Source organism: Vulpes vulpes, chromosome 8 (assembly GCF_048418805.1).
Source record: "Vulpes vulpes isolate BD-2025 chromosome 8, VulVul3, whole genome shotgun sequence".
Classification (NCBI taxonomy): Eukaryota; Metazoa; Chordata; class Mammalia; order Carnivora; family Canidae; genus Vulpes; species Vulpes vulpes.
The window spans coordinates 49,203,559-49,218,939 of record NC_132787.1 but is presented as its reverse complement, the minus strand read 5'-3'; the positions used below and the strand labels follow the sequence as shown (position 1 = coordinate 49,218,939).

At 38.0% G+C, this 15,381-nt stretch overlaps 2 long non-coding RNA genes across 3 annotated transcripts in view; one reads left to right on the top strand and one right to left on the bottom strand.

Moving 5' to 3' along the window:
• The window catches only part of LOC112907968 (uncharacterized), a 49,115-nt gene that overhangs the window by 25,435 nt on the left and 8,299 nt on the right, over positions 1-15,381 (bottom strand). Inside the window, exon 2 of one of the 2 annotated variants that reach the window (XR_012003015.1) lies at positions 12,397-12,486. The exons of the other annotated variant lie outside the window; for it this stretch is intronic. This is a non-coding gene — a long non-coding RNA (uncharacterized lncRNA). The remainder of the gene's footprint in view (positions 1-12,396; positions 12,487-15,381) is intronic. 2 annotated transcript variants of the gene reach the window in all.
• On the top strand, positions 5,313-14,012 carry LOC140599938 (uncharacterized). Its single transcript, XR_012003017.1, has 3 exons — positions 5,313-5,384; positions 12,402-12,503; positions 13,800-14,012. It is a non-coding gene; the product is annotated as an uncharacterized lncRNA (long non-coding RNA).

The following is a 15,381-nucleotide window of genomic DNA, read 5'->3' as shown; positions in this document are numbered from 1 at the left end:
GAGTGGCTGGGTTCGTGGAAAAACATGTGCTGAATGGCAAAAAGTAATCTGGGTTCTCACCTTTATAGCAATCATTATAACAAGATATAATTTCTGCTAGATTCAATAAGAAGGGGTGACATTAGTAAGTTTTCTTAGCACTACATAGCATTATGCCAGGTTATTGTAAATGCAGAATATTTTTTTAATGCTATTGCTGACCTCAAGCTTCAAATCCTAATGGGAATTCAATGTGTACATACACAAACTAGTCAGAGAATACGAGTGTTACATTGAGTTACAAATTAAACATTATAGCATTGCTGTTGGAGGTGTTCCAAAGAAGGCAGTCTTGAGATGGGTCTTAGAAGTTCCCTAACTTTTGTGGCTCTTTGCTCCTTTGTGGCTTCACAAAGTTCTCTATCCTGTGGACATTTGAAACATAAAAAAGCTAACCACCATTCCCCATTCCTCCATTGCCAACTCCACCTCATCCCTGCCTATCAGTATTCCAAGATAGCATTTCATATAGCTGATGTAATAACGTGTTCCATTCATATTCTCTGGCCTTTCAGCATGAATCTATAACCCTAACCTGTAGAGTAGCCTTTGCTCCAATTCCAGTATTCCAATTCTTCCCGCTAGAAGAACATGAAAAGAATGGGTCATTAGTTCAAAGAGTCAGTTTCAAAGGTAATCAGCCTTTGAGGTAGTTCCTGCCTTATATTTCTATTTCTCAGTACTAGATTTCTTACTGGTAAGTTTCCCTCTCCAAAATAGAGTTATAGCTCCCCAAACTATCTTCTTGTCACTGAGGCCTCTGGTTTCTAGGACCATGTTTTTTGGATGTCAACTTTCTGAGCACCTGAATCTGTATAAATTCCCTAATACCTGTTTAGAGCCACACCATGAATCTCAAGATTCATTTTGTTTTGTTACCATAGATTAAAAACTTTGCACATGGTCCTCTGGGGCTAGTTTTGGTACTAGAGTCATAGAGAAGATGGTACACAGGTAGTCCAAGGGTCACTTATTTCAAATGTTTCTGGGCTGCAAGGCAAGAACAAGTAAGAGGCTATAGCTCTGTAATGGTCGTCATGGTCATCAACTAGTTTGTGATTCAAAAATAGCCTAAGATTTCTGCTTTAAAGTATGAGGCAATGAAAGGGTATTTTATTAATACAGCATAGAATGGATTAGATAGCAACGTGACTATCAAGACACTATATGCCTTAACATTTACATCAGATCAAATGAGATAATGCATGCAAAGTACTCAGTGCAGTTCCTGGCACTCAATAAAATTTTTTTTTTAAGATTTCATTTATTTATTCATGAGAGACACACACACACAGAGAGAGAGAGGCAGAGACACAGGCAGAAGGAGAAGCAGGCTCCACGCAGGGAGCTGGATGAGGGACTCGATCCCGGGTCTCCAGGATCACACCCTGGGCTGAAGGCAGCGCTAAACCACTGAGCCACTCGGGCTGCCTAAATGTTAATTCTCTTCCCTTTGCATGTGGATTTTAGTTTACAAGGTGCTTTTATATATATATTAAATCTCCCCTAAAACTTTGTGAATTAGTTATTTCCCCCAGAGCAGTACCTTGACCCTAAAAGTGGCACATCTGAAAAATTGTAGGGCTGAGAGTCAGACTCAAGTCTTCAGGCACCAAAGCCTAGCTCTGGACTCTTCTTACTGCACTGTGCTAGACTGAAGATTGTGAGGGCCTGGATCAGAGGGCTAACAATGCGATGGAGATCAAAGAATGATCTGTGAGCACCTGCATAACTGAGCCTCCTGAAGCCTTATTATTATATATCTTTATTTGTGTTTAAAAAAACCCACCCGAACCCAATACTTTATTTTACCTATTCTGAAATACATGTTTTCACTTTTTAGCATCTCTGAAATTGAGGCAATTCACATTTTTCAGCTGTTTCCACTGCTTAGCACTTTCAATGTCATTGCCATTGTCTGCTTACCTACAAACTTGGTGGGTTGAATGGCTAGACAACTGAAACCCAAAGACATTTCAGGCGGTCAACCACTTAAGCAACATTTGCACAATATGAATCCTAATTGTTGTCTGAAAACCTTACATTGACACCTTTCCATAAGAACAAGAAAGCAACACTAAAATTTGCAGAATCGATGTCAGGTTGGAAGAAAATCTTAGAAAAAAAATGGAGTCCTGCTTTAGCACTGCTGCATTGCCGCTTTTATTTTTATTTATTTAGAGAGAGTACGAGCGGGGGAGGGGCAGCGGGGAGGAGGAGAGAGACTCTCAAGTGGACTCTAAGCTGAGCACAGAGCCCCACACAGGGCCAGATCTTACCACCCTGAGATCATAACCTGAGCTGAAACTGACTGAGCCACACAGGTACCCCTGTTTTGATGGCAGAGGGTAATACTGTATTGAAAAACACAATACATAAATTTGTCAGAGTTGAAAAATGATTCAGAAGACAGACTCTGAACAGGAAGACATTTTGGACTATCCTAACTGAATTGTTTCCCTTTAATGCAAAGCTTTTATATATAGTAAAAATCAATGTTTAAATAAATCTAAATAAGCCCTTTAAGGAGGCCTAAATGATAAGAAAGTATTATGCTGTAGATTAACTTGTATCCATAGTTTATTTCTCAGTGTAATATAAAATAATGGTGTACTCGACAATCTGTGGTATCTCAGATTCAGTGAGAATGGTCATAATATATTTGTATAAAAACTTCATGGTTTATATAGTAACTCATTTTGGTCATCATAATAACCTTATAATATTAGGGGCAGAATATTAGCTTCAGTTTCATTTATGGGAAAAATAAGGAAGATGAAATAATCTATTCACATAGCCATAGAATCAGGAAAATTATTCATTCTAATTCAGTACTCTAGAATAAGCCTAAAATTCTTCTTCCCCTTTAAAATTATAAGACTGATATCAATCTCAGTGCTACCATTAAAAAAAGAAAAAGCAGCTCTGATGAGAATGAATGTATTATTTCAGGATAAACATTGAATATATCCCCTTTTGGCAAGGAAACTGAATTGTCAGGATTTTAACAATAATAAATCACTATTACAAACAGCTTAGTACTGCCCCTAGCACATAAAAGATGTTAAATAAATAAAACTTGTTGTGTTACTTGGGATAGTTAATGCTGGCTGTCCCAGAAGTCAAACCCTGACTTCGTAGTGGCTTACCCAACAAAAATTTCTCACACATGTTAATTTATCTAGCACAGTTCAGCAGGCAGTGAAGGCTGTGTATTGCTCCACACCTTCACTCAGTAGCCAGCATGACTCAGGTTCTCCCATCTTATAGCTGTACCAAGTGGAATATGTAACCTCCAAGCTTGTTGTGATAGGGTAAAAAGGGTTAGGGGAGGCATATCAGTTTATAACTTATTCAGTCTGAAAATGATGCCTGAAAGTGATAAAAGTCACTTCTTTCACAGGCCATTAACCAGAAGTAATCACAGGACGCCAATCTACCTGAAGGGAAGCTGGGAAAGACAGAGCAGCAATGGACTATTTGGTGAGTACTGTCTATACCACAGTAGTCCTGTAATTATTTCCTTGAGGGCAAGAATCTGTTTTATTTACTGATATTCTCAAATATCCAGAATCGTGTTTGGTCTACAGTGTTCACTAACAGTTACTGAATGAATAAATCAATGAATTAATAAATGGCATCTGAGGCTGGTTTTCCTTATCTCAACTATAAATCTGGAAAGTTTCCAGATAGAATTAAGATAGTCACGTTCAGGTTAACATTTCTGAAACACCTAGTGTTAAGAAGAAGACAGTGTTTTGGTAAGAATTTAATTGACGTTGGCAAACTCATTCTCAAATGTAATTATAAATTACATGAAATCTTTTATATGGGAGTTTAATGATTCTTTAAATTGACTAAAATATGAGGAAATACAACACTTGACTCTAAAAGCCAGTATGGATTGTTAGTTTCACTTAAAAAATGAATATAGACTGCAATCTTCCTAGAAATGATTGCTTAGGGAGTTGGGAACAATTTGTCATGGTAAGAATTTAGATTGTGGTGATATGAGAAGGCAAACAGCAGTCAGGCATGGGGAAAGGACAATAAGTAGCCATCCTTTTGGCTCTAATTCAATACCTGTTCTTAACATTACCTGCATGATTAGGAAGGCACAGAAAGTTCAATATTTGGTTTTCATAAAGGAATCTCAAAATGATTATAAGATGTAATTCATCATTTATTCAATAAATGTTTATTAAGCACCAAATGCATGCAAGGACAATGCTTGATGTTGGAGATTCGAGTGCGAAAGACAGATGTGAGTCCTACTCCAATGGAACTTAGAGTCTAATAGAGATGATAGACACTGAATAACTATTATAATAAGCCTGACATAGGTTGCAAAAGGGGAAGTAACAGGTGCTATGGAGTGAACTGGGAAACTTCTTGGTTTTCAGAAGTAAGAAAGTAGGGTCAGGGAAGATAATACAAATCCAGAGGATAAAGAAGATTTGGCATGGAAAAGTGAGGGAAAGAGAATCCCAGATGGAGAGAAAAGCTTGTTTTCACAACCCCACTATGAAATCTCAATAGGATTACAGGCTTAATCATACAGCTGGGAAAGTCGTAGAAGAAAGTGACTTGTTCAAATGATGCTGTTTAATAAGTAGCTTAATTATGACACTAAGCCATCATCTCTACCTTATAGAGCAGGACACACAATTGTCTCTTTAAGGTAGACTCTTTCCTGACCCAAACATAGCTAAGCCTGTCACTCCCATAGCCCATCAGGCACATCAATCAGCCATGAACCAGACTGATGTAACAGATATAAATTTTCAGCCTGTTTCACAGAACACAGGATGAGAACTAAAGTGCCCTAAATGGCTTTCCTGCAGGAAGAGGGTGAATGTAGTGGCAGAGGGGGAAGCTTCATCGGTGAGAGCCAAGCGCTAAAAGCAGCTGTGTGTGACATTTCCATCAATAGCCTCCCTCCCTCATTGTGTACGAAACCCACATCAGATGTTCTGGTTTATGATTTCAGCTTCAGAGTACATACCCTTCAAGGTCCAAGCTCATGTATCTCTTCCCGGCATGGTGCCTGCTCATTAATTGGACTTGAATGTTCATCTGAGAGGGATAACCAAATGCTGAGAATATAATATTGTGCTCCCTTTCTCCAACCCTCAAGGAAGTCTGGAATCTCATGGTGCCCAGCTTCTGTACTTGCTAGAAAGTAGCAAAGCACAGGCTACCAAAAAGATTGTCCAGATGCCAGAACCGTTTCAGAACACAAGGTCACTTACAGCTGCTGTCTTCCTCTGTTTATATCAGCCCAGAGGACAATCCATTCTCTTTCCTTTGAGGACACAGTAAAGGCTAACTGTTGGAAGTCCCAGGTAAGTGCCTCTTTATCCATTGGGTAGATCAGACCTTAGGAGAGTTAATAAAGTCTTTGCCTTTTCATTTTGTGTTTACCTCCCCAGGTAAAGTAAAGTAGGAAAATCTCTTACTTATAGAGGAGATAACAGGAAAGCCCTATATTATAGGCCTTTGATTAAGAGCACAGATCCTGAAGTGGCTGTGATACCAGCAAATGGTATGTTTGCATACCAATTAACAATCTCCAAAAATTTATTTATTTATTTATTTTTTTAAATATTTTTTTATTATTATTTATTTATGATAGTCATACAGAGAGAGAGAGAGAGGCAGAGACACAGGCAGAGGGAGAAGCAGGCTCCACGCACCGGGAGCCCGACGTGGGATTCGATCCCGGGTCCCCAGGATCGCGCCCTGGGCCAAAGGCAGGCGCCAAACCGCTGCGCCACCCAGGGATCCCTCCAAAAATTTAATAGTTCCTGATAATCTGATCATTCAAAAATGTATTACTTTGGAGATTTCTGTTAAGTATTGGTGCTGAAATTTTGTTCTAAACATGCTGGGTCATATAATCTCTCAGATTACTTTCCCAAATATCTCATGCAACTCTGAAAACCACTGTAAAATAAATGTCAGAGGGTTTTCTTTTTGAAGAACAAAATTACAATAATAACAATAACCTGTTCTAATCTAAATGACAGCAGTCTCTGAGCATCAGGCTGCTCGTTTTATCACTGGCTGGCCACATTTACATGAGTTTTTGTCAGAAATCTTTTCATAACCAGACATTAGGCCCAATTTTGGGTGACTTGAAAGACAGGTTCGCTTGGGATGAAGCATGCTAAAGTTAGTAGTGAAGTTTTATCAGGGTTTCTTAGTCCATATTATTCCTCAACTGCCACAAGTACAAGTCTGAAGTAAAAATAAACAACTTCTACTTTAGGGCAAAGTAACTCCTGGTAAATTCATTCATTTAGTCTATATTCAAAGAAAATTTATATTCATTGTACTGAATAAGACATTATTGCTGCCTTATAATAGATAATTTAATGGAGGCTATTTCTACACTAGACTGTATGCTCCAAGGTCAGGTTTTGGTCTGTTTCAATTACCAATTGATACCCCAGAATAGCAGTGTGTCTCAAAGTAGGTGCTCAGTAAATACTGGTTGAATGTATAAATGTATGAACAGATGTGTACGTGATGTTACTCTTTGAATATAACTGTGTATTACATTCTTTGACAATCACATTGTTTATTGATTAAAATTGTATAAACATCAGTATCAGCCATCAAGAACTCAGATTTTAGTAGGGCCCATGGAAACAGTTTATTTTAATTTTTACTTCTTGTAATTGGTCTGTTGCCTTGAAAGTTAATAAACAGCACTGGCTGGGGAAAAGGAAGAATGCAAGAAAGTGGGATATTTAAAGCATCATCCTGAAATTGTGTTTAGAGATTTTATTTCAAATGGGCTATTGTGAAGATAAGTACAGAGTGTGTGTATTTTTTTTTCTTGGCAAATGCTAATTTGAAGATTGAAAGAAAGGCTAGGTTGTATCATTTGAGATATCCTTTACCCTAATTTTTTTCCTCTTTATCCTAAGTTTTTCCATTTCTTTTTTTAGACATAAGATAACATAGTTGCCAACTATAGTATTATAAGACATAAATAGAAAGATAAGGATCTTGTGAATATGCAAATTCAAGTATTGTTGGATTCTAAACACTATCTTTGTGGCCTCAGTTAAGTTTATTTTTATTTTTTTAAAGATTTTATTTATTTATTCATGAGAGACAGAGAGAGAAGCAGAGACATAGAAAGAGGGAGAAACGGGCTCCTCATAGGGAGCCTGATGCAGGACTCGATCCCCAAACCCAAGATCACTCCCTGAGCCAAAGGCAGATGCTCAACTGCTGAGCCACCCAGGTGTCCCAGCCTCCATTAAGTTTAGACTTAACTTTTTCATCTGTAAAACAGAGGGAGTTGAGTTAAATTATTTCTAACACATCCTCCAGTTTGAATTTTCTGTGATTTCATCTGACAAGCAAACTCCCCTCTGTCATTCTTGTTGTATGTGGCATGCTCAATTTTTTCCAGTTTTTTTTTTTACATCACTTACCACAGATGCTTAAAATAAAATAGCTCTCCATATAGAAAGTCTGCCCTTCTTTCCCCCATGTAGTCATGGCACCACTTAAAAAATTATACGACCCAGCAATTGTACTGTTGGGGATTTACCCCAAAGATACAGATGCAATGAAACGTCGGGACACCTGCACCCCGATGTTTCTAGCAGCAATGTCCACAATAGCCAAACTGTGGAAGGAGCCTCGGTGTCCATCGAAAGATAAATGGATAAAGAAGATGTGGTCTATGTATACAATGGAATATTCCTCAGCCATTAGAAACGACAAATATCCACCATTTGCTTCGATGTGGATGGAACTGGAGGGTATTATGCTGAGTGAAGTAAGTCAATCGGAGATGGACAAACATATGTTCTCATTCATTTGGGGAATATAAATAATAGTGAAAGGGAATATAAGGGAAGGGAGAAGAAATGTGTGGGAAATATCAGAAAGGGAGATAGAACATAAAGACTCCTAGCTCCGGGAAACGACCTAGGGGTGGTGGAAGGGGAGGAGGGCGGGGCTGGGGGTGAATGGGTGACAAGCACTGAGGGGGGCACTTGATGGGATGAGCACTGGGTGTTATCCTGTGTGTTGGTAAATTGAACACCAATAAAAAATAAATTTATTTAAAAAATTATAAAATATATCCAAATAAATATATAAAGAAAATAAATACCACTCTACAAACCCTAATACTGATTTATAATCTTCTAATATTACGTCAGTGTCCACATTTTTATGCACATTTATTTTAAAAATAAAACTGTGGCCACTTTGTACTTAGTATTTTGAAACCTGCATTCTTTTTTTTTTTTTTTAATTTATTTATTTATGATAGTCACACAGAGAGAGAGAGAGGGGGGCAGAGACACAGGCAGAGGGAGAAGCAGGCTCCATGCACCGGGAGCCCGACGTGGGATTCAATCCCGGGTCTCCAGGATCGCGCCCTGGGCCAAAGCCAGGCACCAAACCGCTGTGCCACCCAGGGATCCCCTTGCATTCTTTATCTAGTATTACATCATAAAGATTTCCCCACATTCTTTTTTTTTTTTTTAAAGATTTATTTATTGATGAGAGAGACAGAGACAGAGAGAGAGGCAGAGACACAGGCAGAGGGAGAAGCAGGCTCCATACAGGGAGCCCGATGTGGGACTCAATCCCGGGTCTCCAGGATCAGGCCCTGGGCTGAAGGCGGCGCTAAACGGCTGAGCCATCTGGGCTGCCCAACCCACATTCTTCTAAAGCATAATGTTTTTCATGCTGCATTTGCAATCCACTCTTAAATACTACAATTTAACTCATCTATTATTGTTAGACATCTAGGTTATTTATAATCTGTGTTATAAATAACATTGTAGTAAACAAATTTGTACAAGAATAAGTGATTATTTCCTAAGAACAAATTTTTCATAATTAGGGATATTCCTACTAGTAATTTATGAGTACTGGTTTCCAGACACCCTGGAGACTATAAAACAGATTTTACAATTTAAAAAAATCTTTGCCAATATGCCATGTGAAAAACCTTAGAGGTTTTAAAATTCTGAGGAACCTTTGTCAATATCCATATCTGATTATTACTGAATATTTTTGTTTTGGTCATTTGCATTTTTAATTGTCTATTCCATTACTTTGTTCATTATTCACCTTGTTCATTGCTTTTTTTTGAGACATCTCTAATTCCTCATTATTTTTTATGGGACCAACTTTATAAGATGCCCCGCAGATTCAGGGAGATTCAAAGTTGATTTTGGAGATAATAATCTAATTATGGTCCTAGACCAAAACTTCAATTAATGTCCTTTTTTTTGTTTTTTTAACAGTTTTCCTCTGGCTTATCCATGAATCATTTTGTGATTTTGTTTTGCTTTTTATTATTATTTTAGAAGATTTTATTTGAGAGAGAGCATGAGAGAGAGAGTGCACAAGCAGGGGGGAATGGGTGGAGGAAGAGGGAGAAGCAGGGAACCCAACGTGGGACTCAATCCCAGGACCCTGAGATCATGACCTGAGCTGAAGGCAGATGCTTAACAACTGAGCCACCCAGGCATCCTTGTTTTGCTTTTTAAATCCCAAGACTATCAGTCATTTTAGTACTCTATTCTAGAACACCTTTTCCAGCAACATTTTAATAATGAAATATTTTGAATAAAATACTAAGATTTTGTTAATTTAATGCACCGAAACATTAATACATTTTAAACATTGGTAGGCCAATATTAGATAAAGTAGCAGAAAGTTAGGACATGGCAGGTATTCCATTTTAAATGTACAACTTATTATAGTATATGTATCAAAATTATGGCAGCAAAACAAAAGATTTACATTCAGGTATGTACCTACAATTTATCACATTCTGTGGGTGGACTAGCTAGGTAAATAAAGAGGCAAACACCCCGGAAGTGGCTACCTTCATCAGAACTTTAAAATAACCCAAAACAATAATCCTTCACTGGCCTTAACAAATGTGGTGCTCTTTAGAGCTTTTAGAAGAAATACTAAGCTAGAGATACTGGAAAGACACAGAGCCCCCTCGATGGCCTCTGACTTACTGGCTGAGCAGGTTATTGTTGATAGCTGATCATTCAAAAGAACAACCTGTAACTCACTGGCCACGTATGAATGGCACATCTTCACATAACTTATTATTCCCTTTTCTGAGCCTATATCTATTCTTTTCTCAATATATATTACTCCTTTTAAATTTTTCATGTTTGAGTTTCATTTGTTCTACTTTTTTTTTTTTTAATTTTTTATTTATTCATGATAGTCACAGAGAGAGAGAGAGAGAGACAGAGAGAGGCAGAGAGAGAAGCAGGCTCCATGCACCGGGAGCCCGATGTGGGATTCGATCCTGGGTCTCCAGGATCGTGCCCTGGGCCAAAGGCAGGCGCCAAACCACTGCGCCACCCAGGGATCCCCATTTTGTTCTACTTTTAGAACTAGGTTTTTAGAAAAGACAAATGTTTGTGATAACTTTTTGATTCAGTAACAACCACTGTCCTTATTGACTTTAAGGATATCACTTCAAGGTCTTTTCTGGGGCATCCTGTTTTTTTTCTTTTAACTAACATTTAATATTGAAATTGGTTGGTTGTGATATTGAAGTTAATCTAATGTACCAAAAGAACAATAAATCTTAGAACCTGTTAAGTGAAAAAAAGAAGAGGACAGGATAGTATATGCAGTATGCTACCATTATATATAAAAAATGTATTTTTATATACATAGAATATATGCAGGACACAAAGTAACAAAAATGTTACTACTTACTCTGAGGAAGTGCAGAGAATGGCTGGGTAACGGGGTGCAAGATTGCCTTTTCACTGTGTATTCTTGTACCTTAAAAATTTTGTTCCATGTACAGGAATTAACAATTTAAAAATAGAATTATAAAAATCTTATTACACATGGTAGGCATTCAATAAACATGGAATGAAAGAGTAAATGAATTAAGGTCAATCAACATCTTAAACCTGCACTAAAGCCTTGTTGAATCTGTAACATATAGCAGTGGTGTTATGTGCCAAAACAGCAGCAAATTTTAAGGCTGTAAATGGTCAATGTCTATAAATCTCCAGAACCAGCAGAATTGTGATACAGCTAAGAAAAGAACTTTGGTTGATAGAAGAACAGCATTTTTATAAGTGGTTCTAGGCTAGTCCTTTAAAAATTCCTAAGTAAGTAAAGCCAGATTATCCTCCATTCCCCAAATCTGTAAAAGAATTACCACTCATTGGCAAAAACACCTCTTGTGGTCTAGAAGAAAATGAACTAACTCTTAATAAGAAGACAGGTCCCAAGCTTGTCTGTTGGCAGTTTTATCAACCACTGCCAAACAGTGAAATTTCATAATTGCAGGAGACTAAATGATTTTTATTTTTATTTATTTATTTTTTATTTGGGGGGTGGGAGAGAATGGGTAGAGGGAGAGAGAGAAAGAAAATCTTTTCTTTCTTTCTTTTTTTTTTTTTTTGAGAGAAAGAAAATCTTAAGTAGCCTCCACACTCAGCACAGAGCTTGATGTGGGGCTTGATCTCACAACCCTGAGATCATGACCTAAGTCAAAATCAAGAGTCAGACGTTTAACTAAGCTACCCAGGTACCTTGACTAAATGACTTTTTAAAGCAAATAAAGTTTGAATTGGGGGGAAAAACCTATTGCCACCTTGTTATTTTTCTAAATGTAACCAATCCATTACTCTCTATTACAAGGAAATTTGATATACAGATGGTCCCCAACTTAGGATGATTCAACTTACAATTTTTTGACTTTACCATGATGTGAAGGTGATACATTCAGTAGAAACTGCACTTGGAAATTTTATCTTTTCCATGGCTAGAGATATGCATGCTGTATGATCCCCTCTTGTGATGCTGGGCAGGGGCAGTGAGCTGCAGCTCTGTTTAGCCACGTGATCAAGAGGGAAAACAACCCCTACATTTACTTTTTTTTTTTTAATTTTTATTTATTTATGATAGTCACACACAGAGAGAGAGAGAGAGGCAGAGACACAGGCAGAGGGAGAAGCAGGCTCCATGCACCGGGAGCCCGATGTGGGACTCGATCCCAGGTCTCCAGGATCGCGCCCTGGGCCAAAGGCAGGCGCCAAACCGCTGTGCCACCCAGGGATCCCATCCCCTACATTTACAATCATTCTCTACCCGCACAACCATTCGGTTTCTCACTCTCAATACAGTATTCAATAAACTGCATGAGATATGCAACACTTTATTATAACATAGATTTTGTTAGATGATTTTGTCCAACTATAGGCTGGACAAATATAAGCATTCTAAGCATGTTTAAGGTAGGTTAGGCTACGTAAGCTATGATGTTTGGTAGGTTAAGGGTATTAAATGAATTTTTGATTGAAAATAATTTCAACTTACAATAGGTTTATTGGGATGTAACCCCACCACACAGGAAGATCTGTTATCTCCCTACGTTTGCTGAGGAAACCGATCCTGAGTGATATTTTTCTGAAAAATAATAAAAGGTAGGGCAATCAGATTTTTCAAATCAACATGTTTATTGTGTCTCCTACTTCAGTGAAGGTCATCAAGAGTTTACACTAAATGCAAAGTTAACTTTTGGCTTTGTTTACTGCCTTATATTCCAAGAAAAGCAAAGCGGCAACCTTTGTATTTAGGTCAAGCCTAGGGACAAGCATAGATCTAAAAAGTGAATTTCTTGGAGTAAAATAATAAAGGGATGACAATGGAATTCTAGATTCTTGTTGGGGAGATGAAGGCTGAATTGTAGAATTCACTGCAGCACAGATTCTTAAAGAGTTTTGCCACAAAAAAAAAGAAAAAGGGATCCCTGGGTGGCGCAGCGGTTGGGCGCCTGCCTTTGGCCCAGGGCGCAATCCTGGAGACCCGGGATCGAGTCCCACGTCGGGTTCCTGGTGCATGGAGCCTGCTTCTCCCTCTGCCTGTGTCTCTGCCTCTCTCTCTCTCTCTCTCTCTCTGTGTGTGACTATCATAAATAAATAAAAATAAATAAATAAATAAAATAAAAAATAAAAAAAAATAAAAAAATAAAAACTAGATAACGTTGAGCAACTCCGTGTAAAATAATTACAATGGTGTCTGGCATAGAAGATTTGCTATGTAAATGTTAACTGCATTTTTTTAAAGACTTTATTTATTCATTCATGAAAGACACACACACACACAGAGGCAGAGACACAGGCAGAGGGAGAAGCAGGCTCCATGCAGGGAGCCCGACGTGGGACTTGATCCCAGGTCTCCAGGATCACGCTCTGAGCCAAAGGCAGATGCTCAACCCCTGAGCCACCCAGGCGTCCCTGCTAACTGCTATTTATCATCATTATTATAATGAGACTCACAACTTTAAAATAATCAACAAGTTTTTATTAGCCATGCTGTGCCTTTATATAAAGCAATCTGTAGGATACCAAGAGAAGAAACAGTCCCTGTTTTAAGAATTTTGTAGTGATATATCTTGAAGGAGAATATCAAGTTAAATTGTTAAAGAAAAAAATATTTAGCTTCTTTGAGGCAGCATCTTTGCTATTTTAGTTGGAGTCCTACATCAAAGGCTGAGAAAAGTTCATAGCTCATTCTTTCCCAAACAAGTTAAAAACAGAAATCACTCAAATTTAAAATAAAGAAAACAAATACAGTAATTTATTACTTTTCAACAATTTTGGTGTCATAAAATCTATCTGAACCAAACTCCACATAGATCTTGAATACAAAAATCAAAATTCTCAGGGAAGTGAGGCACTTGAGTGGGAGAATATAATCTTTTTTTTTCCCCTGATAAGGGTAGAATGCCCAAAGGAAAAGGCCAGGAGGAAGACTGCCTACAGACCTGATTACACGGAACTGTCCTTACCCTTCATGTATGTATACTTCCATTTTTGAGCACCTTTAATTTTGGATACCTTCCAGTCTATGAAAAGAGGAAGAAAAATACAAGAAAAGAAAGGAAGAGGAAAAAAAGGAACTGTACTACAGCTGTACTGGATAATCCAAAGGTGGGAAATGTTCTTCAGTGAGTTAAAATTATTTTGCCATCTCTCTGAAAAGAAGTAGGCAAAAATCTTTTTGAAAAGAAAGCCTTAATTTCTAGTAGAGATTGCCCTGGAAAGGTTAACTTTCTCAACGGACAGGCAGGCACACCAAACACTAACATAATTTCAACTCCCCTCCAATAGACAATAGAAAATCTATCTTTGAAGCATTAGTCCTTTCTTATCTACCTTAAAATATACCCTGTCCCTCGCTCCCCCCAGCTTTCTCTCCTTGGGTGAAAATTAAGGAGAAATATAGTGTGCTTTGTTAACCTGAGGAAAAGTTTTCTACATGGAGAGTGTATAAATTAGATCACATGTTTAGATGGCTATCTGATACCATTAAGATAATTTCTGAATTCTGCAGCTTTTGCATTCTTTTTTTTTTTTAAGATTTTATTTATTTATTCATAGAGACACACAGAGAAAGAGAGGCAGAGACACAGGCAGAGGGAGAAGCAGGCTCCATGCTGGGAGCCCGACGTGGGACTCGTTCCCAGGTCTCCAGGATCACACCCCAGGCTGCAGGTGGCCCTAAACCGCTGTGCCACTGGGGCTGCCCAGCTTTTGCATTCTTTTTTCTTTTTAATGGCTTTTTTTTTTAATTTTTATTTTATTTTTATTTATTTATGATAGTCACACACAGAGAGAGAGAGAGAGAGAGAGAGAGGCAGAGACATAGGCAGAGGGAGAAGCAGGCTCCATGCGCCGGGAGCCCGATGTGGGACTCGATCCCAGGTCTCCAGGATCGCGCCCTGGGCCAAAGGCAGATGCTAAACCGCTGCGCCACCCAGGGATCCCCAGCTTTTGCATTCTTAATAATGGTCAACACATCAGGACTTTAGAATACCTGAATTTTAAAATACAAAGGCTGTACACATGTTTGCCTGAGGTCCTTAATACTTCTGGGGATCCACTAAGAGCCATTCCCATGGATTGGTAAGACTTATGAATATGTTTCAAAAAAATTAAGAGATCTAGGTTTTCCAAAGAAGATAGAGCAAGACATGGAGTTTAATTCTCAAGCCAATGCTTTTCCCAAAATAATCATGTACTCCAATAAAGGAAATAGGAAATGAAACATTACATTTAATTTAGATTTGGAGGTGGCCTTCCTTAGCAATTTATTCAAGTATAAACAATAATTATGTAGAAAGGACCTGGTTACAATTACAAAACCTTATTAATTCACATTAATCAGTGGGGAACCTAAATTGCATTACGAAGAGGTTTGAATTATATAACAGAATTACTAAAACTGCTCCCTTGTTAGTCTACCTGCCTCTTTTTTCATCTCCAGGTTGTCCTGTACACAGTTTACTAGGTAGAAGGA